The sequence below is a fragment of the Oryx dammah genome, unplaced genomic scaffold (genome assembly GCF_014754425.2).
Source record: "Oryx dammah isolate SB20612 unplaced genomic scaffold, SCBI_Odam_1.1 HiC_scaffold_26, whole genome shotgun sequence".
Classification (NCBI taxonomy): Eukaryota; Metazoa; Chordata; class Mammalia; order Artiodactyla; family Bovidae; genus Oryx; species Oryx dammah.
Window position 1 is genome coordinate 22,528,446 of NW_024070210.1, and position 27,413 is coordinate 22,555,858.

The window sequence follows — 27,413 nt, forward strand, 5'->3', positions numbered from 1 at the left end:
TTCCTCAAGGCCTGCAGCTTCCTCTGCCCTGCTGGGTTTTTTTTTTCTTCCCAGTTCCTCTCAGTGATATCTTAAGAGGCAAACTTCCAGCACTAACAGGAGGTCTTTTGTTCTCCTTTTCTCTTAGTGGACTTTAACCCAGTTACGACAGATGAGTCACTGTAAAAACAAACAAATAATAATACTCCATTTTCTTCAAGGCTCTTCCAGGCCTGCTGACAGCAAAGGGGGAACTTGACACTACTCTAGGGCCTGTGGGCTTCTGCCCTCCCCAACCTTCTGGAGGCATAGCCCAGGAGAACCTTCCAGAACACTCTGGAGCCCAACACTGTGGAGCTGTTCAGTGAGGCTCTGGCTTGTTTAGAATTTCATCTGATTTGGGGTGGCCCAGGGGCTCTGAGGAATTCTGGTCTCAGCACGATCCTGGCTGGGATTTATGCTCTGGCATCCGTCAAAAACTCAATTCTGGACTTGCTTCCCCTTACACGTTAGTTTCATTATATGTGATATTTTTATATGTATTAGACACTCAGGGATTTTATCAGGAGGGGCTTTGCAGTAGAATATCTTCTGCTCTATTGAGAGATTCCAGGGCATGCTCAGTACACAAGTGCAGCCTGCATCCATTCAATAAATGTTTACCAGGCACTCAGGTAGACACCAGAGGTGGTACCCTCAGGGAGTGTTAGTGGCTTAGTTGTGTCCAACTCTTTGGGACCCCATGGACTATAGTCAGAGAGGCTCCTCTGTCCATGGGATTCTCCAGGTAAGAATACTGGAGTGGGTAGCCATTCCCTTCTCCAGGGATCTCCCTGACCTACAGATTGAACCTAGGTCTCTTGCATTGCAGGCAGATTTCTTTACCATCTGAGCCACTACGGAAGACAGACATGTAAATAAATAAATGCAGTGACTTCTGATAAAGGTAAGAGGGCACGTGTGCCAAGGGTGGGGTGGGGTAAGTAAAGGGATGATCATTTGCTCTGGGAATATTGAGAAAGTTGTCTGAGGGGAGGTGGCATTTAAACCGAGTCTTGAGTCCTGAGTGCGTGTTCATCAGATGCTCAGGGGAGAAGGGGACAGATGTGACAGGCAGAGGGAGGGAGGGGTATAAGCATGGGACTGAGACTCATGGTAAATTTGGACCTAACCTTGTACAAGCCCTTTCTAATCTTTGTCCAGGCATATTTGCCTGTTGCTTCAGTAGAGGTGAACCCTCTCTTTCCTGAGAAGGAGCTGTCCCTGGATGGATATGCCACTGGCTTCAGGACTCTGGTCTGAAGTGTCTTCTGGCTGCATTAAACATGATGGCTTGCTTTGGGTCACCAGCCCCTTGGGCAGGCTCACTGCCAAAGAGCAGCCATGGCTCCTGTTGGTGGAGGTGTATATGTTCTTCAGAAAGCTGTCACCCACTGTCACAGCCACTGTGCCCTGACTCCCTGGAGCTCAGATGCATAGTGAAACACAAGCATGTCTACAATGAAAACATCAGTTCAACTGCTCAGAAAGTTTCTGCTCATTTTCAACCCCAACTTACGAGTCTGCTGGATTGTAAAGAGCCCCAGGAGCCATAGGTAGAGTGAGCAGCCCTCGTCTTTGTGCCCTGGGGCTTGTCCTTCTTACTTTGCTTTAGGCATTAATCATGTTGCTGTTTAGTCACTGAGTCGTGTCTGATGCTTTGTGACCACATGGACTGCAGCACATTAGACTTCCCTGTTCTTCCCTATCTCCCGGAGTTTGCTCAGGTTCATGTCCATTGAGTCAATGATGCAAATCTAACCACTTCATCCTCTGCCGCCCTCTCCTCCTTTTGTAATTTCCCCATCTCCCTGATTGCCCTCCTCTTGTGCTATGAGCTCAGGGCTGGTAGGTAATGCATGATTTTTGGTTCATGTACATACAAGATGGTCAATGAATGTTTGTTAAACAGACACAGGAATGAATGAATGAGGTTTGGGTTGGTCTGTTTTGTATGTCTGACAATGATATCAACTGAAAGCTTCACATTCATCAGCTTGATAATGAGACAGTAGGGCCTCAGGATTTCCTACTGATAGCACTATTTTGTGCACAAGTAGATCTCTCTTCCCCAGGAGCTACTTATACTGGAGAATTTAGATTTAAAAATCACATGGAGCCTGCTATAGCACTCTCAGGGGCAAAGGGGATCCTCCTCTATTTTTCCAAGCTAACTTCCTCACTTCAGCAAATCCCAGAACTGAAACAGTGAGGATCTTCTGTTGAATCTGTTCTGTTTGGGCCCCCTGAAATTCAGTACTTAGTATTTCTGTGTCTCCCCATCTTGTAATCTGGCAAGGATAAGACAGACTTCCCACCATCAGGGTTGATCTAGGTCCATCTCCTTTTATTTATTTATATATCTTTTAAGAAGTCTTATGGAGGGCCAGGGCAGAGGAAGCCTTATTCAATAAAGAAAGTGCTCCTCAGCTGGCCCTTCCTTCCATGGTCTCTATTCTGCTATCTTCGGATGTCCCCAGGCAGCCAAGAGCAGATGACATGAAATGGTTTCAGTGGTGAGGCTGAGTGGGTGTGGACACAGCCCAGCCTAGCCTCAGCTTATTTCTCCGCTTTGGGAGGACTCAGGCCCCTGCCTCAGACTTCGTCTCTTGGGGTTGGATTATAGTTTTCAAAGAATAAATAAAAAATTCCAGGAACAAGCTCAGTCTCCATGACAGTAGCCGGCTAATTACTTCTGAGAAAATGGAAACCTTGGTCTCCTGATGTGTGTGTGGTGACAGGCACAAGAGGAATTTTCCAATACAATAGGGATGAACTTTCCAAGGACAGGCTGACTGAGAAAAGCCATCCTCTGACTGCACCCGTAGGGGGACATGGCACCGCCGGGGTGGCAGACGGAGCTGGAGGCGGGAATGGTGGCCTGGAGGGCAGCAGTTCTCCGCTTCCCGTGACATCTGCCACTGACATGAACGGAGCCTCCAGGACAGCTGGGACACTTGTAGTGCTGACTCCTGTGGTGAGGAGGGAGACCGTCTAGCCCGTTTTGTTTAGATGAGCAGCCGCTAAAAGCTACACGGAGTTAGTTGCTCAGTCGTGTCTGACTCTGTGATCGCCCCGGACTGTAGCCCACCAGGCTCCTCTGTCCACGGGATTCTCCAGACAAGAATACTGGAACTTGTTGCCCTTTCCTTCTCCAGGGGATCTTCCCAACCCAGGGGGTCGAACCCAGGTCTCCTGCCTTGCAGGCAGATTCTTTACCATCTGAGCCACCAGGGAAAACCAAATCCGTGGCAGAAATTGTGCTCGCTAAGGTCTGTCTCTCTGCAGCAGTAGACTTCTCCATGCTCCAGCTGTTCCCTCCTGAGAACTCACTTCTTACCCCCTTCATCCACTCTCTGGGCACTTCCTCCTCTGTGTGAGACCCTGTCCTAGGAACTAGACACACCAAGCCAGATTGTCTCAGCCCCTTAGTTTTGTTCTCTCCATTTCCCTTCCTCATCCTTCTATGAAAGAAGCAGGGGTCACGGCTCTTCCAGCTCCTTCCCATGTCACTGTGACAGCAGGTTTTTAAAACTCTGAGGGATGGGATGCCGTAAAAAGGGCTGGGAGAAGAGATGATTCGCTCTCACGTTTGAAAACCCATGGAACAGCTGTTGAGGTTTGTAATTGTCCTCTGTAAGCCCCTGTATACATATTAAAAGATCCCTTGGAGAAGCTCATTCCTGATTAGGGGAAAAAAAAAAAAGATTTGGGTACAATTAATTCCCAGTGTCAGATGGAAATGAAATCTTTCCAAAGCTGTTGCTGTCGTTACTGTCAGTGACTAATTCACCTTGGCGCTGTTGTTCAGGACATCAGCTGCTGCAGGCCCCCTGCTCCATCAGGATCTGTGGTGGGAAAGGCTAAGACATCTGAATCTCCAAAATCAAATGGAGAATAGACATGGAATAAGAAACAGGAAACACAGCTGTGGATCCCTGAGATAATAATTTTTTAAATACAATTCTTTCCTCCCTGATTTGGAATAATACGTATTCATGGGAGAAAATTTGAAGAACAGAGACAAATCTAAGAAAGAAAATAAAAGTCAAGCCAAACCTTAATACCCAGAGACAGCACTGTTAACATTTTTGTATGTATTCTTCCAGTTAAAAAATGTACACAGTATTTTTTTCTTGCACAACTGCTACATTCTATGCATACTGCCTTATAATCCACTTTTTCCTTAATGATATGTTGTGAACATTTTCCCATGAGATTAAGCCTGCTTCTAGCCCATAATTCTATCGACTGTCTTCCATCATACAGATGGTCATTCAACTAATACCTTGTGGGTGAATATTTAGGTTGTGCCTAATATTTTCTGCTATTGTAGATAACAGTTTGTATCCACTCGCGAGACTAACTCAGGCTGCCTCATTGTCCTAGACGTATATCACTTAGTTCTTCCTCAGCAGCCATCAGTCATTTGTGGGCCAGACAGACTCCGCCTCATGACTTCCCAACTCTTGCTCAGAAAACAAGGACAGGCAATCTACTCAAGACTGCGTAGCCCTGAGACTTCCCTCCATGCCACTGAAACACCCACCAATATGAAAAGATAGCTGTGCTCAACTTATTTCTTCACAGGTGTGTTGTTTCAGACAAAACGGGCGCCCTTCACTGGCTCCTCTTTGACTTGATCGTCTTTTTGACAGGAGAGGGAGGGTGACCTTAATAGCTGAGGAAGCCTGTAATTAGAGGGTAGAGCAGTGAAGGCAACTGGGAGCATGTGTTCCGGACTGAACTGTCCATCGTTTGGAACCATTGTCTACGTTTCGTATTTTCAGTGTTGCTGTTCTGCTCCATTAGAGTAGGTCACCGTGAGGGACTAGCACAGAGCCCCAGGGCTCCCCGCGTGCCAAGGAGCTTATACTGTTCTTGGCCTGGCCAGAGGACAGCACTGAGCAGACTCCCAGCTGAGAATCTGGGGCAAAATCTAGGTCACTGGTTCCCAGTTCAGCTCAGCTTCAAGAAGCTCAAGCTGCCACATGGGGGTGTGCCTTAGACACCTCTGGTCTCCATGTCACTGGTACTTCAGGCCAGAGGAAGCCAGAGGGGAAACGGGCTCTGAGGTGGAGAGGCAGGTGCTGCAGGCCTGACAGCTGGGTCTGAGTGGGAGGGGTCAGTGGTCACTTCCCACACCGTCACCCCCTTCTCATCCCAACGGCCCCACGCACATCTTCAGTGGCCTTCAGATGACGAGAAGGAAGAAATTCTCATTTCAAGGCAAATTGTAAGACCCTCTTGCTATCCTCTGAGGTCCCAAGACTTCCAGAAGAGGCCCGTCGGGGAAGACTCCAGGGCAAGAGAATGAGTTCAAGGGGAATGTCATGGGAATCCACAAGATGGTTGAAATGCGCAAAGAAGTATGAGAAATTAAAAGTAGATGGGGCAAAAGGCTCACATGTCACCGGCTCACTCACAGTTTAATGGGGCTTTGAGAGGAAATCGTAGCCTCCAGTGCATAGGAAAAGTCCTGGAGCCAGTTCTCTAAAGAGTGGGAGTGGGGAGCTGGGCCAGTCGCAAGATTCCCCGTAGGCTGCATGTCTGTCCCGCCTCCAAAAGTCCATCCTTGCTCCTCAGCTGCTCCGCTCTGTCACCAGATGTCCCTGCCCTGTCTGACAGTCCCACGTCCACAAAGCACCCCAGCGAGCCTTTCCTTTCCCAAGCTGCTGAGGGGTCTTCTGGGGATTGGAAAGGATTGTTTCTGGGCCGTTCCAGCCCTGGCTGATGAGCTCAGCTGTCTCCTCTTCTAGGAAAGCAGGCAGGGCTTCTAGGAAGGATTTACTGCAACAGAATATGGCTGCCGTCCACCACCTCCCCCAGTCACCCCCGTCTTTCTTCCAAGCCAGAGGCTGAGGTTGGGGGAAGTTTATAGAGAGGATGCTGGGAATAGATCAATAAGCCTGTCCTGAGTGACTGAGAAACTGTGCAAAGCCAGCAGGAACCTCTCTTCGTGCCCAGAATTGGACATCAGTGGCGACACTGTAAATACCAGCCCAAACGCTCCGCTTCCACCCAGCCCGGGGGCCAGGCTCTTGCATCTTGGCCTCTGGTGATTAAGAAGGGAGAGCCCAATGCTGTTTGTCAGCCTGTTCCACCAAGGTTGTGAAGTCCCTCTGTATCCCATCAGAGTTCATCTCTCCCTCTCTTTGAAGACTCCAGGGACAGGCTCTAACTGGTTCCTTTTACAGTTTTTTTCTCTCTATTGCTGAGACAACTTGGCCCCTACCTGGAGCCTCTGCCTGTCTCAGCCTCAAGGATCCAACGTGATCACAGGCTGATGGGAGCCTGAGAGCCAAGTATTGGCCAGGCCCTGTTCTAAGGATGTCTCCTGTATTAACTCATTGAGTTCTCACAACAGCTCTATGAGATGGGCACTGCTATTATCCTCATTGTGCAAATGAGAATACTGAGTCCCAGAGAGGTTCATGAAATTGCCCTAGGTCATACCATTGAAGAGTAGAAGAGTGAGGAATTAAACCTGGAAGCTGGGTTCTGGAGTCCTGTTCTTAAGGCCCCATTGCAGGCAGAATCAAATGGCCCTGGTTCTATCTGTTAAACTGCTAGTCCAGATGTGACCTGAGGCCTCAATCTGACCACAGGATTCTATCTTGCCCCTGCGCATGGGTCTCTGCTTTGGAGACCTCCTGGTATGCCCATCTCTCTAGGATATCTCAGGATGCCCTGTTGTAACCATGCTCCATTTCAAGTTCCAAAATCCCAACCCAAGCTCACTCTGCTGGTCATGCCATGGACCGTGCTGATACTCAGAGGATAAGATTGGTGTCTTACTCAACTCTGGGTCGCACACAGAGCCCCCTGGTGCAGTGTTTAACACACAGGAGGTGTTCAATTTATATTTGTGGAAGGAAATCAGTATAGAAATGCTTCGTGCCTCAGTTTCCCCATCTGTACAATGAGATAATAGCAAATAGAGTTTTGTGACAATGAATCTATATAAAGCACATAAAACAGAATCTGGCACGTGGCAAGTATACTGCAAATGTGAAAGCATTAGCTGCTCAGTCATATCCAACTCTTTGCAACCCCATGCACTGTAGCCTGTGAGGCTCCTCTGTCCGTGGAATTCTCCAGGCAAGAATACTGGGGTGGATTGCCATTCTCTTCTCCAGGGCATCTTCCCGACTGAGGGACTGAACCTGAGTCTCCTGCATTGAAGGTGGATTCCTTACCACTGAGCCGCCAGGGAAGCCCGTTCTGTAAATGTAAGCAGTTGCTATTATCCATGTAGATAGTGTCACTCCTCTATACAGGTGGATGAGCAGCCTGGTGAAGACTGTGCGCTCTGGGTCAGGAGCTGGGAGTCTAATCCTGGTTCTGCCACTTCTCAGATCCATGATCATTGGCAATTGACCTAACTTTTCAGTACTTGTTTTCTCATTTGAAAAATGACATAACAATACTTGTTCCCCATAGGTACCTCACAGAATTAAATGACAAATCTATGCTAAATGCTTGGCATAGAGAAAGATCTCCCCGAATGACAGCCAAAAAATTATTAGTATTACTACCGTGGTTCTTTGAAAACTGGGGTGCATATATTTGAAGCACTAGGGCCATTTAGTTCTCTCCTTGCAACAGAGACCTTCCTTGGATATTCCAGAAAGACCTGCTTGCTCCTCTGTCCCTTCCCTTGAATACCCATCCTTACTGCATCATTACCCTCACATATATGGTGGAATAAAGGCCTAGAGGTTCTGCTGTTCCCCTATCAACCATGAAAGCAGGGCCTCCTAAGGCAGGAAGGGGGATTGGTTCTTTTTTAAAAAAAGATTTATTTGTTTGTTTATGGCTATGCTGGGTCTTCGTTGCCTTCTCTAGTTGCGATGGGTCGTGGCTGTTCTCTAGTTGCCACGCACAGCCTTCTCATTGTGGTGGCTTCTCTCGATGTGGAGCACAGGCTCTAGAAGGCATGGGCTTCAGCTGTGGCACGTGGCTTTCGAGTGCTGGCTTAATTGTGGCACATGGGCTTAGCTGCTCCAGGGCATGTGGGATCCTCCCAGACCAGGGATCAAACCCCTGTCCCCTGCATTGGCAAGTGGATTCTTCACCACTAGACTGCCAGGGAAGCCTGGAGGTTTGGTTCTTGAAGAATGAGGAAAGCATCCATTTCCTCACTCCTGGGATAGAAGAGACACGACATCACAGCTGTCCAGAAAGAAGGGCTCAGCCAGGTCCCTCTGGGAAGGAGACCTCCAGAGAACACGGAGGGTGGGCTTTCTTCACTTGCCACCTGTATCTTGCCTGGCTCCTCACAGTTCTAGTTTTCCAGCCTTCATTCCTCTGGTGGGATCCCCTAGTGACAGGAGAAAAAGGGAAGTGACCAGAGGGCTATGTTGGGTATCTGGCTGGCCAGACAGTCCCACTTCCCCAGGGCTCAGCATTCCCAATCCAGTGGCCCTTGGAGATCCCCAAAGATCTTCCTGGGCAGAGCCAGAGCCTCACTTGGACACGAGTACCCAGTGCTCCTTAGCGACAAGGAGAGAGATGCTGTTGCAGACACCTGATTTGGGGGACTCTGGAGGGCAGCAGAAATGAAACAAGCAGCCCCCTCTCCCCGACTCACCTCCCCCATCATTCACATACACACAGCGGGGCAGACACTCAGGGAAGGATGGCTTCAGACTAATGGGGCTGTTGATGTTGAATTGATTTTGAACCATCAGCAGGATCTCTGGTTATGACATTACCATAGAGTTGTTTCTGGAGATATGTCTACATTGGAGGGGAATTCTGGAGAGTCATATGAATAGAAAAGCCAAGGAGATAGCTCCCGTCTCCCTTTTCATCAGTGAATATGTGTGGTAGGGAAGCAAACGGCAGGGGGATCCACAGGACCCTGCTGGAAGCACGTGGCTGCCGTTCTGCATGCCCAGCTCAGCAGAGCTTGTGTGGGGGACCATCACCCCTCATGCCCGCTTCCAGGGCTTCCTCCTTCCGCCTCTCCTCGCAGTCCTCATGTGTGTGTCACCCTGTTATTGAAGCCCAAGCTCACTCCTCTGTGGCTGACTTCCCTGAGCAGCCTCCCTTAATCCACTGTGGGGAGGGTGTCACGACTCAGCCTCAAAAACATGAAGAAATACGATCCTGGGTTTTAACTTGTGTCAATAGGAAGGCGAGAAGAGAATGGTGATGCATGTAATGTACACGGTAACAGGACCACAATGGAAAGAGGAGGGGGTGCTGGCTGGCTGGCTCTTCTCAAGTGGAGCAGTCACCGAGTAAGGACTTCTTGAGGCTGAGCTAAGGCCCCTGTCATTGTCCTTCTGAAAAGGCCCTTCATCTAAGGGTGTTGAAGATGGGACATCCTGATGACTCCCCCTCCCCCACGGTCAGCAGAAGATGGCTCACGAGAGCCGGTGGTCCTTGATGGTTAGCTCAGCTCGAAACATGTCCTGAGAGGTGAGTCAGTATCATCAGACACTCAGGTAGAAAGGCTGCAGGGACCTGGAGGAATTAAGGTTGGATGCACTTCTTTGGGCCTTCCCGGGTAGCTCAATGTTAAAGAATCTGCCTGCAATGAGGCAGACCTGGGTTCAATCCCTGGGTCAGGAAGATCCCCTGGAGGACTGCATGGTAACCCACTCCAGTATTCTTGCCTGGAGAATCCCATGGACAGAGAAGCCTGGCGGGCTACAGTCCATAGTGTCGCATAGAGTCAGATATGACTGGAGCAACTGAGCACGCACACACGCACTTCTTAGGCAATGGGCAACCAGGTGAGGCAGCAGGTGGTGTCAACATTCAGCACTCCGGGTAGATCTGTCCATACCCACGATGGGAGCCCAGAGGAGGAATCCAGCTCTGCTCCTCAGTCTTGGGAGGTGATCAAGGGTTCTGAGCCCCAGGGGCCTTCGACACAGACCAGCCTTTGGCGGAGCACCTGCAGTCTCCAGTCTTTCTTTGCTCTGGGAACCAGGCTCAAGACAAGTGACCCCAAGCCCTATAGGGCCAGTGGGTGGGAACACCCTGCCACGGTGGCAAGCCAGGTGGAATTACAGGTGTTGATGTGAAAAGTGGCCAGACTGGTTTCAAGCTTGTCACGTACCCGTGGAAAACTGGCTCCATTTTTCAAGAGCTGTCACCTTGGCCCCACCTGAGCCTGGGCAGACCGGCTGGCCAGGCAGTTTGACGAGATACAGGGTCACTGTATTCTCAGCCTTCCCTCTATCATGTGGCGAAACCTTCCCAGACCCACAGAGCCGGACAGACACACGGCTCTTCACGTCTCACTGGAGGGACAGGCCAGAGCCCGAGGCCAGCACAAGCTTTCAGAATCAGCAGTTGGGAAGACACGCTAATCAGCTGCCCTGGGGTGACAAGTATGGGGACACAGAGGGGATAAATGTGAGGTGCTGGTGGAGGCAGGGAGGGAAGTTTTGAACTGGGGCTCAGTCTGAAGCAAAAATAAATGTCAGCGCGACGTTGACAAATACACACAGGGAGCCCAGATCCGCCTGCCTATGGAGTGTGTGTGTATGCGTGTGTGGGTGTGTGTGTGCCACTTGAAAAGCTAAGTAAAAGGGAACAAATGAAAAAAAAAAATAGTCCTTTCTATCCCTGTAACCATTAGAAAGAAAATGAAGTCCAAATTGCGTTCAGGGCTGCTGGGACAGAGGAAGAGAAGCAAGAATGGAAAAAACAGGCCATAAAGATGCCAGGGCTGCTTAAGCAGAAACATCTGTTGAAGTCATAAGACTCGGGGCCTGGTCAGGCTTCTAACAAACCCAGGAAGAGGAGAGTCTGTGCTGGATCAGGACAAGCCCCGTCCGCTCCGTGCAGGGCCCCTGGGACCAGCATACGTGCAGCGGAGATACCTTCTCGAGGGCTCAGCCCCGGCCTGGCTTCCAGCAGGAGAGGAAACAGGGGGAGAGGGAGGGAGAGCCATCCCCAGGTTAGGAGGGGCCTGCGGCAGTCATGGGGGCAGGGGCGTGACAGCAGTTTTGAGAGTGTATTGATTTCAAGCTTTAAACTCGTTGGGGTCGCCTGGTGAGCCACAAGTCTCAACTTCTGTGTGAAAGAAAGAAATATGATGGTAGGGGAGGGAAGGGTCAGTTGCTAACCTGTACAGGAGCCAGAAGGCTGGCCTTGCTGTTTGCAAAAGGAGGCCACTCTCTTATTTGTGATTTTTGCCCGGGGCCAACTGTCTGAGGCCTACCTCTTCTAACAACCCACAAAAAGGGCAGCTAACATGTATTGACCATATATATCCCTCTCTGGACCGTGTTCTTTATCAGTATCACCTCATTTAATCCCTCAGCAATCCCATCATCCCTGGAACAGGTAAAGACTTGTCTGGCATCTTTGGGGCATTTTTTTGACTTAATGTTTTCGTCTTAGGAGGAAACTGAGGCTTAGAAAGGTTAAATGACTCATCCAGGTCATCAGCCAGCACATTCCAGGGAACACCTGGGGACTGTCCTTCTCTCTTCTCCCCGAAACTAAAGTGAAAAGTAACTTCAGCCAAGTATTACTGGGGAAGCAGTTCTGTGAGCCCAGCATTCAGAAAGACCTCAAGCTCCCTGTAGATCCCATTACATTATCCTGGGAAAGTGGGGGGCAATACTGCTACAGAAACATCAAGACAGGACACAGGGGAGTGGGTCAGCACCCCTGACCCCATCAACCATATGGGAATCCTATAGCATCTCAAGGAAACGCAGAGATGATAAAAGAAATGAAACCCAGACTCTGTACTACTTGCTCGTGGGAAATGGTCAAAGTGCTGTTCATAAGGTTCCATTGCCAAAGTCAGAGGTGGTGTCATCTCTTCCTAGAAGCCCTGGCTCTCAGCCTGGCCCTGCCTGGCCACATACTCCAGCTCCTTCACCCATAGCATCCATCCCACCACGAGGGCACTCATGTCCTAATTTCACTTATGGGGAGACTGGAGATGAAATGCTATGACTATTGGCTTCAGGATTCATGACTGGAGGTCTACAGATCCTCTCCAGAAAATGCAAAAGTGAAATAATAGCAAGAGGTCTGGCTGAAGTCCCACATCCTGGGTAGCTGGCTTGGGGAAGCCAAGGATATTTATTGTTCTCTGAGCAAGCAGTTCTGTGCTGCTACCATTTACTAGAGGCTTCCCTGGTGGCTCAGTGGTATAGAACCGCCTGCCAATGAAGGAGACACGGGTTCAATCCCTGGGTCAGGAAGATCCCCTGGAGAAGGAAATGGCAACCCACTCCAGTATTCTTGCCTGGAAATTCCATGGACAGAGGAGCCTGGAGGGTTACAGTCCAAGGGGTCACAAAGAGTTGAACGAGACTAAACAGCAAACAGCAACAGTTTACTAGGGCTGGAGCCTACTGGTGCCAGGCCCCATGTCACGTCAGTTAAACCTTCGTGATAGACTACAGCATTTCTGCTTTCAAGTGAGGAAACGGAAGCTCAGAGAGAGGGCTTCACTTACCTAATGTCATACAGTTACCGACTGGCAGATCTGGACTAGAATCCGTGGGGTCAGACATAGAAGCACCCTAGTTCCCTTCCTGTGCGCCAGTGTGTCTCAGACTCAAGTGTGCCTTGGATCCGCTGGCCATCTTGTTAAAACATATTTCCTGATTCAGCAGGGGCCTGAGATTCTGCCTCTGTAGCCAGCTCTGGCTGATGGCCATGCTGCAGGCCCCTGGACCACACGTGAGGAGCAAGGATTTTCATCCCCCTGCCTTCTTTAATCCATACTTATCTGTGCCCTTGGGGCTGGTGCGTCCCAGCCTCTGTGATAAAACTTTGCCACCAGAATGCGCCCGAAAACCACCCATGCTGCCCAGTTAGCTACGCTTAGTTACTATTAATCATCTCACTCCTCCTTGCTCCTTGGGTGACTGCTGAAAACCTAACATCATCTCTGGGTGAGGAAGACTGGCAGGGTCTGCTTGAGAGAGGCACAGAGGGGATGGTGGCAGGGAGCAGTCGCTCCCCAGGGCCAGGATAAGACTTTGATACGATCCTGTATCTCAGGGGAAATCGATGTGATGATATCTCCCCCGGTTGGTCTCTCCCACGAGCTGACAGGAATTTCCTGCTCAGACCAGCAGAGGAACTCGGGGTTGCTCCTCCAGGGCCAATCTTGGTGGGAAAAAGAACACAAGCAAGAAGGCAGAAGTGGCTTTTGTCGGAGCCCCATGCCTCGGGTTCCTGGTTCTGCTCCATTTGTAGCCAGGAGGACCTTCTCTGGCTTTTTCGCTCCAGCCTGCAGGGCTGGCTCTGAGTACAGACATTTCAGGAGGGCTGGGGTGACCTGCATTCCACAGAAAGGAGGGACTGGGAGAGGCTGGGGCTTAGGTCTGCTCAGGAGCACAAAGACAGGCTAGAAAGACAACCCAGAAATCCCAGGCCCTGCAGTCCACCTGCCGACAACTCTCCTTTCGACAGGCATTACCGCGGGCCTCCTACACACGGGTGCTCGGCTGGCACAGGCGTGTGGCGGAGACCAGGGCTCCCTGCCTGTAGCCCCATGGAGCCCACAGCTAGAGGGAGCTGATTTTTAAGTAGAGAAATGGAGTTGCATGGAGAAAATCCTGTGTCTGCGATGCTGGGGTTACAGGTTCTGGGTCTACATCCCCTCCCCGGCTGTGTTGATCACCCAGCCCGGCTCTCTTCTCTCCAAGGTGAGACGGCCACCTCTTTGGGTAGACTTGCCCTCTCTCACACTGACTTGCAAATATGGATCTCCCTTTCTTCCCTGGCCAGCCTCCCTGACACCACCCTTTTAAAACCCACCGGACATCTTGGTGAAAACCAGAGACACACATGGGCTTGTGCTTCCATGGGCATCTGGAACTTATCAGCACAATGACTGGCCAGGTCGTTCCTTGGGAACTCTGCAAATGTTTGCCCTGATCAAGAATAAATGCATGTGCGGAGGGGAAAGGTCAGGTCAGACAGGGAGGAGACGAGAGTTAAGGCTGGGTGTGCAAAGCGGAGGAGGGACTGAAACTGAGGTGGTGCTCCTGCAGCCTGGTTATCCCAAACTCATTACCACCCAGCCTCCAACTGCCCCCTGGGGTCAATCATCACCCTTGGAGCAGGAAGATTGAGGCTCTGTCTCTCCACATCAGCCTGAGAGTTGGACTTCAATCTCCCCCATAATTCTCTTCTCTTTTCCAGCCTAGGAGGTGCAGGCTGAGGGGAGGGGGTTTGGAGGAAGGCTGATCACAGCAGACTCACTATTCAAGGAAAGGCGTCATGCGCTGAGGACGCTTCGCAGGGAGTGAGGAGATCTGCCGCAGATGGGCCGTTGTCTTGGAGACGCTAATGAGAAGCAGGCCTCGGAGAGGTCCCAGAACCCCGTGGGCTGAGTTATCTCCCCCTTCTGCTGCTCCCCTTGCTTCCCCAACACCAGCCTCAGATCAAACTCCCCGAATATTTATAAAACCTCTACCAGGAACAGAGAAAGCTAGCCACCCAGCCAGGCGTCTGCCCACGGCCTTCCGGAGCTGCTTGGGTGTCACTCTCTGACGACGTGGCTCATTATTCTATCTTTCTTCCTTGCAGTGAGCAGGGCAACCAGAGCAGAAGGGAGAAAAGAAAAATGCTTGCTTCGCCCTATTCTGGCTGGTTTTGAATGGGATGATTGGGTTGGAATTTAGGGGCCTTACTTTGGGCAGGTCATCCTGGCCCTGCCCCAGATCTTCTGCCCCCAGTCTGTTCTTCCCTTGCTCCCTGCCCTCCGTGACAGCCGGACCCCTCCACTCAGGCCCTCCTTGGCTGTGTACTCAATGCCCATCCTGCTTGTGGCCTGCCAGCCTCTTGCCTTCTCATCTGTCCTGGGAAAGTCAGAGGAGAGGCTTGCTAAGATGCTCTCAGGTCTTCCAAAATGAAAATGTAAGGGATTACGGGGATTGGCAGCAGGAGAAGCTGGCCTTCTGCCATGGTGAATTAAAGGGGATACAGCAGGAAATCAGAGCTGGTCTGAGAAAATCCAAGGGACCTCTGGTAATCACATTTTTTTTTTTTTTGGGCTGGGTGGTTATTAAAATGGATAGCAAGAAACTTGAAATACATGGGGTCTACTGGTGGGCTGCAGGTCTGGGCTCTGTCCTGCTGGTAAAGGGGAGGCACCACGTACCCAACTGATCAGTACACCATGTGATTGCCCTGCATGACAGCCCCAGCCTGTGGGTGACACAAAACTCCATGTAGGGGTCAGCAAGGGATGTGAGGAAGTCCTGCATTGGGTTAAGAGAGCTGACTGTAGTTTTAGTGTTATTTCAATAGTTTCAGCCTGGGTAAGTTATGAATCCTGTTTTTCTTGGTTTCCTCATCTTCAAAAAGCGAGGGTTGGATGAGATGGTCTTTAGGGTCTCTTCTAGTCCTGTGATTCCTGTGTAACAAGGAACAAATACTAACACCGAATGGTATAAAGTGCTACATGAATATAATTCATGGGCCAAATGTGGGGTCCAGGTGGTAAGCCATGCAGGTGAGAAATCAGGAGGATTAATGGAAGTATTGGGAAGCCTTCATGGAGGTGAAATTTAAAGTGTACCTTGAAGAATGAAAGGGATTTGGACAGGAGAAAGTTGATGAGCTGGGGGCAGATGAGCAGCTTTTGGGAGCAGGGGAGGAGGTGAGCTGGCTGGAGTCGAAGTAGATGTTGGGAAACACTAGAAGGTAAGGCTTGATGAAGATGGGCGGTCCAGGCAGTGGGGAGCAGCGAGAGAGCAGGAGAGGAGAGTGGAGGCTTGCTCTCAGCAGTGTGACAGCTCCTGCTTCTCTTGTCGGTGAACCTACCCTGAGTGACGCCACCCACACCCTAGCAGTGGGAGGCGAGAAACACCAGGGTCCATGACTGGAGGTCAGGGCCCTCAACCACTGGCTCATGCAGCCCCAAGGAGGCTTGGGTTCTGGCTGAGGGATCTGACTCTTCAGAGACACTTCCTTTTGTCACCTTTCTGCCAAGGAGGCCAGCCAAGTGGCACAGGCTGGTGGGGATTAGAGTCAGGGAGTGAGAAAAGAGAAAAACAAGTTCCCTACTGTGTCAGGAGCGTGAGACGGTGACACCTGAATGACCCCGAGGCACGAGGTGTCAGGCAGTTGCCTAGTCTGGGACAGGGAGACGCCTGGGCGCACTGAGGACTCTTCTAGGAAATCTGGAGGCTCTTCCTCACTGACTGCCTTCACCCACAGTGGGCACCCCTATCCAGGGACAAGAGTGGCCCTTGCTGTGGCCTGTAAGTTAGGGGTCTTCTTGCTCTCCTCCAGCCACAGTCTAGCAGCCACAAGCCAGGAGTCCATGGGGGTAAAGGGACACTTCCCCCCAAACCCACACATGCCCTGCTGCCAGACCTAGCTTCAGGTACTCAGACCCTGGATTTTACTGCCCAATTCCCTGAGCTTAATCCCAAGGTCAGTGCAGATCTCTAACCTATGCCTGACTTGCCAACAAGAGTAGACTATGCTACGGTATGCATACCTATGAGCCTCAGCAGTGACCAAGTGGTGGGTTTTGAGTGTGTGTGTGTGTGTGGACCTGGAGCTTGAACATGTGAGCTGAGTGTACAAACATGTGCACTCAAGACCCTACCGGACGGAGCCAGGCTATGAAGCCAGCCCTCTGCTTAGGCTACCATAATACAGTAGGGAACTGCGAGGAGTCCACAAATTCTAAATTCAAACTTGGCCTTCAGGATGTCATGAAGGTACATTTGTCAAGGGTTAGAGGAGAGAACATATGATATTTAATAGTTTGTTAGCTTGATTTGTAACTTTCCAATATTTAGACATGTGGGAGCAGGCCTCTGTTGTATTCATGGCTGGATCCCAAATGTTAGAGGATGAGTCTAAGTTTCCTACCCGTTTTACAGTCCTTCCTTTAACTTAGAAGGCTATTAAGGATCACCTAGTCTCGGATGAGCTCGTTCCCTTCTGGCAGACCTGTAGGTACCTTAGGCAAGCTTATGGACAAACCCAATGGAGGTCAGGCCTTGGTGAATTGCTCCCCTCCCTGCAGTCAGTCTCAGAAGGCACAGCGACACGGAGCCCAGGCCTGCAGAGAGTCTCCCAGGTATGTTACTCTGGCCTAGATCACGTATTGATCCTAGGGATCCTGTGTGAGCATGTAGGGTCTGCCTGACTGGGAAGCAGACTCGGCCCCTGAGTGATTTTGAGGGAACCTGGAGGATCTCCTTAGCTTGCCAAAACATCTGCTTCCCCCATGTTCTGTCTCCACCAGTGAGGCCTGAAATTTCTATATAAGCACCAAGGCCTCTCAGTCCCTTCTCTCTCTTACTCTGTGCCTTTGCCCAGATTGTCTGTTATACTCTGAATGTCCTTCTTCCACCCCATCCTAAAGACAGACTGTTCAATACAGAATTGCCTGTGAACGCAGTCAGAAGACATCCATCCCTTCTCCTCCAAAAAACCACACTGTCATTGCAATTACTATTTGAAAAGTAGTTAATGCCCATGGAAAGGATTACATATCCTCCAGCAGGGTAGAAAGTAAAATGCAAAAGCTCCCTCACCTTACTGAGGCCCAGATGCCCGCCTGCAGAGATGACCATGGAAACATGGTGGTTGTGTCCCATGTAGAACTTTCTGTGCATGTCCAAGGCTAGACCCTCTTAGCATTCCTATCTGTTACTGGAGAGGTCCAAGGGAAGGGGATCAGAGATGAGAACACAACCATGCCTAGAAAGAACCTTGGAGAAATGGGTCTGGTTAGAAGAGTCCAAAGGAGGTAAAGGACCTTGAGAAGAAAGCAGAGATATCAGCGGTGGAGAAGCACAGCCACAGGGGAAGCGTCATGGATGTCACGAGAGGAGATAGTAGGAGGTGCACGTCAGGGGCAGCGAGGGGCTCGAGAGGGTGAGAACCAAGAATATAATCAGCAAGCGTGATCGAAGTGGCCCTTTGGTAGAAGCAGGGATAGAAAACAAGCCCAAGTGTTTAACAGCGCCTTCTCCGTGCGGGTCACTGTGCTTCCTGAGTATTAAGTCGTTTCACCCTGACAAGAGTCCCCATTTGCTGATGGAAGCAGACGGGCAGAGTGCTAAGTATTCCAAGGTCACACAGCTAGGCCAAGGCAGGGATGGGGATCTGAACCTGGGAGACCAACGTGTGCTGGTCACTACCCTCCAGTCAGACCACAGTGGGTCTATGAGCAGGACATGAGGGTAGGGGATAGGGGGTGGGGCCTCTGCCATGTCTGGAACTTTCCAGATGGTGTCCATGTCCACCACCTTCCAGAACATTGAGGGGGCCAAGAATGGAGAGAGGATGAATTTAAAGGGGGAAATGAGAGGGTCCCAAAGCTCAGGGCCTGTTTTGTCCTGGGATAGTGGGAGCCAGCTGAGGCATCAGAGAGGGCAGGGCTCGCAGCTGCTCTGCAGGAAATCAGTGCCTCCCAGGTGGCACCTTCCGGAAGCCCCCTTCAAAGCTCCACGCTGGCCCTGCTGGGCCCTTTCCCTCTCTCCTGCTTCCGCTCCCTGTCGCCACCCTTCCCTGGCCACCTCCTCCTCCCGGGTATATTATCTGAACAAGGCCCTTCACAGATCCCGGTGCCCTTGACTTTGGGGAGCACAATGCCATGAACAGTTTCTTCTTTGCATTTTCTTTTTTCATTTCTTTCATTCATCCATGTATTAATTGAGATCCTGTTGATTTATAACATTATATAAGTCATGTGTGTACAAAAAGCATTTTCTTTCCTCGCTCCCCTGATGGATGGCCAGCCAGCTCCACTGGAAGGGATGCATGTGGGGAACAGAAACTGGGGTCAAGAGTTGTGTCCCATGCCGCAGGCCCAGATCTATCCAGGCTGACTGGGGTGTGGCTGGTATGTTTAGGAACCATGCAGAGAGGGTTGTCGGATAAAATAGAGAACACCAAATGCAACTGGAGTTTCAGAAAACAAGGAAATGATTTTTCAGCATAAGTATATGCCCAATATTTTAGGGAACATACTTTTAAACTAAAAAATCATTCACTATTTATCTGAAATTCAATTTAAATGGGCCTTCTCTATTTTCATTGCCCAAATCTGGCAATGCTACCCTGAAACAGAAACCTCAGCCTGGCTCCCGGAACTCAGTTAAAGAGAAGCTCAGGCAGGTGTCGTGCCTTTGATCTACTGGACCTGCTTATGGCCTTATGCTCCTTGAATAAAAGAAATCTCTGAGTCATCTTGTTTTGTTGTCTGAGAAGCTTAAGTGCCAAGTTAAGAGGTGCCTCCTCTGGCCCACTCTGACAGGGGGCCTACGTCTCCATGAGCAGTAGCCAGAGTGAGGCAGAGGGATAGCTTGGCACTTTGGAAGCAGCTGGACAAAGATTTTGAAGCAGAAGATTAGGGGCTGCTTCCTTGTAAGAGAGGCTCTGAAGGATCTGCGTTCAGATCCTTGTGTTTTTGCGGCAAGCAAGGAAGCAAGGCCAGGTTACCAAGGGCAAGTGGGGGCGGTCCCGCTGGAGGAAAGCTAAGCCTGCAACCCAGATCACTGAACATCCCAGGACTTCCCAAGAGTTAGGTCTGGGATAGGGTGACACATAAATGTATTAGTTATTCCTCCAGCTCACTCTCCTCTCCTCCTGTCTCTGATCACCCTTTGATCTGCCATGTGTTGGAAGGTACGTGCATTGGGTACAGTGTCTAAATCCAGACTATTTTCTCTGAACGCCTTTCTGGATTTTGGTCCTGTGACCTACTCCTTCCATCCTGACCTTGACAGTTCATCATCGAGGACTTTTCCCTATAATTTGATATAATCTTCAAGGAGAGAGGTTATCAAAAGACATTCAAAACCTGGGGCTCAGATGCGATGGTTTGTTTTTAGCTAATTGTGTAGCAGGTCATGTAGGAGGGGGCCTGGCACATTCTGAAACCCCCATGAAGGCTGCCCTGCCACACTCTCTCTGAGGGCACACTACTTTGTTCATTTTTGCTTTCTTGGCTTTCACTTCCGCTAGCAACGAGTTTCAACAGCTGTGGCAACATTCTGCTGCAAGGGCAGCAGTGTGTCTGGCTACGAGCTGATGACACACACCCCACCCCTACCCCACAGCATCAGGAAGGTCAGTGAGCTTGTTAGGAGTTTGCCTGATGGAAATGCCCCACTGGACCAGCTTGAAATCCCACAAAGCAAAACAAATTCCACACCCAACATTCCCTCAGCTTTGATCCTACCCCTGAGGACAAATCATTCATTCATTCACTTATTAAATACTTAATGGAGCACTTACTACATGGAAGGCATTCAAAGTGTTGCGGATATAGGTTTGGAGAAAATAGACCAAGTCCTTATTTGTGTGTGTGCATGTGTTGAGGGGGAGATGACTAATAAACAAACACCATCTATCTGGTGACAGTGGTGCTACAGAGAAAAATAAAGCATCGAGGGGTGACAAGGTTGCTCTTTTCTGGAGGGAGGTGATAAACCCTTTTCTGATAAGCTGATAATTTGGAAACCTAAAATGAGGAACTAGCTACAAAGATCTAGGTGATAAAGCATTCCAGACAGAGGGATCAGCAAGGGGAGGGTCCTGAGGTGGAATCAAGCCCATCATGCAGGAGGAAGAACACAGGCCAGTGTGCAGGGCAGAGAATGAAGGCAAGAAGAGGCTGGATGAAGGAGGAATAAACAGGGCCATTCTCCCCAGGGGAGGAGTAGAGCCCATCAGGCAGGACTTGCAGGCCACTGTAAGCACACTGGCCTTTACTCTCAGTGAGGCTGGAAGGCCCGGAGCACTTTGAGCAGAGATATGACATGATCGGTTTATATTTTAAAAACAATCATTCTGGCTGCAGTGATGAGAATAGTTTGAAGGGAGGCATGGGAGGCTGGAAGCAGAGACCAGCTGGAGGCTTTTGCAATAATCTAGGCAAGAGATGATGGTTGCTTTGACCAGCAAAGGAGCAATCGAGGTGATAAGAGATGGTTGGATTCTGGGTTTATTTAGAAGGAATTGTGAGCAGGATTTGCCAGTGGCTGAGATGCAGGGTGTAATATTCCCATAGGAGGCAAGGAGGACTCTAAAACTTCTAGCCTGAAAAACTGGAAGGATGGAGTTACCTTTTATAGATATGAGGAGACTAAGGGCAGAGCATATTGTGGGGATGATGAAAACTGGGAGTTTGACTGTGGATACATTCATCTGAACATGCCCCAGAGCTGTATCCCAGTGGAGATATCAAGTAGGCAGTTAGATATGCAATTCTGGAATCTAGGGGAGAGGTCCAGGCCAGAGACTCAGTTTGGGAACTCTTGGCAGATGGATGTCATATGAAGCTATGAGATAGCATGAGATCATGTAGGGAGTAAATGAAGACAGAGAAGAGAAGGGGTCTGAGGGTGGAGCCCTGAGGTCCTTCTCTGCCCCACTGAAGAGCCATGCTCAGAATTTGGTGGCAAGTCAGGTTACCCACAGCAAAGGCTGGTTCTTTTTGGGTACAGATTTCCTAAATCCAGAACATCCTTGGGAGTGAGTGATGCTGGAAATGGATTGCACACCTATTCTATTGCACCTGGAGACAGGCAGATCGTGGTGTCCCAGTGAGACTTAAGGTGTATACAATGGGAGACCTTTTGAAGGCATGAAAGCCAGGCTATACAGGTAGATTGTGGGTGATGATGATCATGTGCCGATGACAGGCTCTGGGGCCTCATGAACCAGAGGTGTCAGCAAGCAATGTGTAGTGAAGTAGATCCCAAGAAGCAGGCTATGCTTGGGTGGGTGGGTGGTTGCTGTAGGGCGGGGTCCAGACAGATTGGAAGAGAGAAGACAGAGAGGAACCTTTCTGTGTGGTGGTTCAGGGAGTGGCCTCTGCAGTCAGGCTGACCCAGGGTCACCCCCCAAAAGTTACTGAGCTGAGCTATTGCCAAGGAGCTTAGTTAGCACTGGGCCTGCAAGTGACAATCAGTAAATGGCAACTGTTAGGACTGTAATGATCATTCATGAACTTAGGCTACTCTGTCTACATCCAGGTCTATTCAGATAAAGATTCGGGGATAGATTTCAGAAAAAGCAAGGACAACACGTGGTCCCTTTATGACGCGAGTCCAGTTCCAAATTCCAAATGGCTATACTGGTTGTATTTCCAAATGGCTGTACTGAAGGTAAAAGGAAGAGATGTATTTTTATGAAGCTGGGAGCCCCTCCCTTACTGAGAGAAGTGCACCTTGGGAGAACGTGACTCTCAGCAGGAACACATTTTTGTCTCCAAATGAAACAAGAAAAAGAGAAAGGCAAGGAGACGGACCAAAGGACATAGCCAGGGAGGTGGGTGTGTGGGCTGAACCGGTCCCTGTGCCAGTGAAGAGGCTGACTTCCACCACAGGGCACCAGGGAAGGGCTGCGCTCCAGGACCAGCCTTATCCCTTCATTTTGAGACAAAACCTAGGCCTCAGCAGGGAAGCAACATGGCAGGTAGAATGGCCTGAAGGCAGAAGGGCTCAGACCAGGCCCAGGTAGGTGGAAGCTGCAATGTGGGATCTGGGCAGAGGTAGGAGGAAGGTGTGAAGAGAGAGGTAGGAACCCTGGCTCGTGGCCTGGGATTTAGAAGCTCATGGCAAGGACCAGCCTGAGACTCAAATTTGTTATTCTTTTTAAGTAAAAATCAGTGGAACAATGAGTAAAATCACCAGAATAATAACTTTACATTTCACTGTGGAATCATCTAGAGTAGAGGTGACAGGATTCATCCTTAGTTAATCCTTTTTGTGACTTCATTTTCAAAATGATTAAAGTTACAGACAAGGGCATGATAAGGTCTTGGGATGAGGAGGAACCAGGAGCTTTGCTTTAGTTATCCTGCAAAGGGGAGGACAGTTCCTCGGGTTCCTGTGACCCTGGACATGCAAACCTAGCATTTCCCCCATCTCCTGGCCCATGGATCTCCTCTGGAGTCATGGTCATCATGGAGATCAGTCTGGTTCTCTGGCTTTTAGATTAAAGGTCAAGGCCTGGAAAGACTTGGACCCAAACTGGAAATTCTGCTTCCCTCTCCATGACTTCCGGCCAGTTCGGAAGCCCTTTCTGTTTGCACGTATCTTGCAGAGGGCATTGGTCTCTCCTGCTCTGATGTAGGCTCTGGCCTCCTAAGCTTGCTTTCCAGGGAATCTCAGCAAACCACAAAGAGAATGGCCCTGTTTATTTCTCCTCCATCCAGCCTTGTTTCTAAATAAGAGAAAATTAAATGTCTTCTCTTGCTCTTGAAATATCTGCATGCTGGGATCTGCTGTACTGAGGCCGTGGCGAGTTCAGAAAAGAGCACAGTAAAGAGTAATGATTCTGAATGAAGAGGCAGAGATCAAGCTCAGGCCCATCTCTGACCCCTTGCTGACCTCAAGTCATGCTTCTGCCCCAAATCAAAGTCTAAACTAGATCGTGCCTCCAACACAGCTCAATCCAACAACAGAGTTCAGAGGAGCAATAGTGACCTACTTGTTAAGAGGCGAAGGTATCTCCCACACTAGAAGCTCCCAAGTACCAAGGCCTGGATCATTCCCTGAGAATGTTTCCCTGCATCCCTCAGGGCTAGTCATGCCCACAGCTTTAGTGTCTGTGTCCCTAAAGTAAGATTCATTCCTCATCACCAGGCAGCATGGGAAGGATGCCAGAGAGACTTGCCTTTGAACAAGGATTTTATGTTTATGCATCCTCAGCCTTCCTGCAAAAGTCTTAACGTCTCATTCTCCAAAACTTGGCGATCCGTGAAGGATGAAACTGGCTGCCTGTTGGGCGAATAGGCCAGGCACAGGGGTGGCTTCTGGCTTCTATAGGTTTCTAGAATGAGCAGAGCAGAGGGCCCCGGCAGTTACTGAGCCTTCCTTTTTGAGATAGTCCCAGCTCAGCAAAGGTGTATAAGGGGAAGTAAGGAGGGGGGTTATAGGGAAAGAGACAGAATCTGTGTTTCTGTGTTCTGAAATCTGTGAGGCTGGGGGTTCATCCAATGATCAATTTCAACTTACCAAGTGGGGTCCAAGACACAAAGAAACATCCCCTGAGCTCATTTCACTCCAGATCAGCTGGACCCCAAACTTTTGTGGATTCTCAGCCTGGAGTCTGGCTGAGTCACCAGTCCCCCCACACCTAGCAGCCTGAGACGAAAAATCCCTGGCTAAATTGGCAGGCTTTCACCTCTCTCTGTGGAGCTCTGGAATAGACTAACGAGGTTACCACAGGTGCAGCCTTGCCATTAGCCATAAAAAAATAAAATAAAAGACTACTCTCTGTTGGAGAACGATGATGGGGGATGCAGGCCCAGAACCTGTTCCTATGGGGCTCTCAAACCATGGGGCCATTTCAGGAACACATTCCTATTTCTCAGCCCAGGATCCATTGACCAGGCGGGCTCTCATTAGGGCAGTCCTGGTGGATTCAACATAGCGGCCCCAGTGCCCCAGACGCACTCAAGCAACCCTCAGGGTGCCACCTACATGGGCTGCAGAAGTCCTAGGTGGAGCCATCCTTATAAAGAGATTAACAATGATTTCTCAGTTTTACTATTTTAAATAAAGGTCTTCAGGGGAGTCCTGGGGCTTCACTCGTTCATCCATGAGCACATGTTGGAGCTTTGTTTCCAGTGGGAGAAACAGATAATAAGCAACAGATACATATCTCATGTGTTATTTGGTGACAATCTTATGGAGAAAATAAGCTAGGGAATGGGTTTAGGGAGTCTTTAGGTAAGGGTGCCACAAATATAAGTTTTGTTTTGTTTTTTCTTTATGTAGACTGTTCCCTTGAGAAGAAAATGAGCCAAGATATGGGGACTGGAGAGAGCAACCAGGGAGAAAGACTAGCATGTTCAAGGCAGGAGAAAGAGCAAGGAGCCCAGTGTGGCTGGAAAGGAAGAGAGAGGGGTGGGGAGATGGCAGGAGGTGCCAGCAGAGAAGGAGCAGAGCTTGGTTATGTGGGTCTGTGGGCTGCTGTGAGCCTCTGGCTTTTCTTGAGTCAGATGGGAGCCACTGGAAGGTTCTGAAAACAGGGGGCACACAATCTCATACACATGGATCACTCTGGCTGTTGGACTTGGATGGTAAGCAGAGTAAAGTGAAAAGAGGGTGACTACAGCAGTAATCCTGGTGAGGGCGACAGGCCTCCGCAGCCTGGGTTTGAATCCTGACTCCATCTCATATGAGCTCCATTACTTTGTGGTTTTGTTGCTCTGTCGTGTCTGACTCTTGCCCCATGGACTATATCCCAACAGACTCCTTTGTCCATGGGATTTCCCAGGCAAGAATACTGGAATGGGTTGCCATTTCCTTCTCCAGGGGACCTTCCCGACCCAGGGACTGAATCTGGCTCTCCTGCATTTGGATTTTTTTTTTTTTTTTACTGACTGAGCCAGCAGGGAAACCCTCCTTTACTTTGGGTAAGCTATTTAATCTCTCTCTGCTTCTGTCTCCTCATCGGTGAAACGGACTGGTGCCCATTCTTCACAGGGCTCTTTCTAGGGTAGTTGCAAGCACTAAATGAGGTCATACATGCACAGTACCTGGCACACAGGAAGTGTTCCAACATCAGCCATTATTACGCTGCTGCTGATGCGGTTAGTGGGAAACAGGCAGTTTAGAGATGGGAGATCAATATCTTCAGGGGCAAAAGATATCTACATTTGACTTCAAGGGTTTTGATGGACTTCCTAAAGAGCAAGCTTCAGCTTCTAACAAGGTGGGAAGCAGAGCAGCTGCGGACACACTCCAGCCTGCAAGCTGTGAAGTCCTCAAGGCTGCTGGGCAAGGTTCATGAAGCAGGGCTGGGGCTGATGTGTAGGAGACAGACCAAAACCCACTGCGGAACTGGGAGGCTCCAGGGGACTGTTGGACACTTAGCAAAATCCACTAGTGTATTTGGATTAGAGATACTATCTCAAAAGGTTGACCAGACATCTTAGAATGTGTTGCAAGCATTTCTGCTTCTAAGCCAGAAGACATGGGACAGAAACCAAGAACTCGAGGCTAAATTTTTACATGGGAAATGACCCAGCTATGCACCAGGGTCTGAGGGGGTATATGGACTAACAGACTTCTCCAGAATCATATGCTGTCTTATTCTTGGGATTGTGGTTTATCAAGTCATTCTGATAAGCAGTGGGATGACATTGATATTCTCTATCCATGTCTGCCTCCCTTCTTCCCCTTAGGGGCCTCTTGCTCTTGTTTTTCCCTTCTTCTTATAAATGGGATTATCCAGTTCTTGAGTGAGTGTGGAGGGCAGGGGTTTGTCTCAGAAAACAGCCAACCAACAACCAAACAAGCAGTAACTAATAACCAGCCAACTAACCAATGGCAGAATAATGGGCCCTCAAGGATGCCCATGTCCTGATTTGTGGAACCTATGAACATGTTACTTTCCAAGGAAAAGGGGGCTTAGGGTTATTAATTGACTGGCCTTAAAACAGGCATATTGTCCTAGATCATCCAGATGGGCCCAATGTAATCATGTACCTGCATGCTAAGTTGCTTCGTCATGTCCGACTCTTTGTGACAATATGGACTGTAGCCTGCTAGGCTCCTCTGTCCATGAGATTCTCCCTGAAAGAATACTGGAGTGGGTCACCATGCCTTCTCCAGGGGATGTTCCAGATCCAAGGATCGAACCTGTGATTCCTGCGTCTCTTGCATTGCAAGTGGATTCTTTACCGCTGGGCCACCAGAGAAGCCCAATGTAACCGCAGGGTCCCTAAAAATGGAAGGGAGGCAGAAGGGGAGGTCAGAGTGATGAGATATAAGAAAGAGTCAACCTTTTATTGCTGGTTTTGCAGATGGAGGATGGGGCCACAAGCCAAGGAATGTGGGTGGCCTCTAGAAGCAGGAAAAGGCAAGGAACCAGAGTTGCCCCTGGAGCCTACAGAGATGAACATGCCTCCACCAGTATCCTGATCTCAGCCCAGGGAGACCCATGTCAAGGCATCTGAGCTCCAGCATTGTAAGATAATGAATTTGTACTGTTGAAGCCATTTAGTTTGTGGCAACGTGCTATAGCTGAAATGGAAAACAAACAGAGTAACGATTTAAACTCTCTGTTCCGCATAGTCAGTCTCAGGGCTACAGCATATGTGGCCCTCAGCCTGCTGCTCCAACCTTAGTTCAGAAGGTTGCCTGTCCTGTGCTCCAGCCAGTCATGGAATCTTGCCACTATTGAACTGTGCCTGCCTCTCACCTCTGCCAGTTTGAGATTCCTCCTAGAAGGGTCATTATGTCTTACATTTGCACAGAGCTTTCAGCCTTGCAAAGCACCTTCCACAACAGTTCCATATACACAAAAGTTACCCTCTCACTACATAGAGGCCTCTTTGAGGGCAAAGTCCTAGACTGAAGTATGTATCTTGTCAGCCCTCGTATGGAGAAGCTTATACGTGTGCTGAGTTGCTTCAGTCATGTACGACTCTTTGCAACCCAATGGACTGTAGCCTGCCAGGC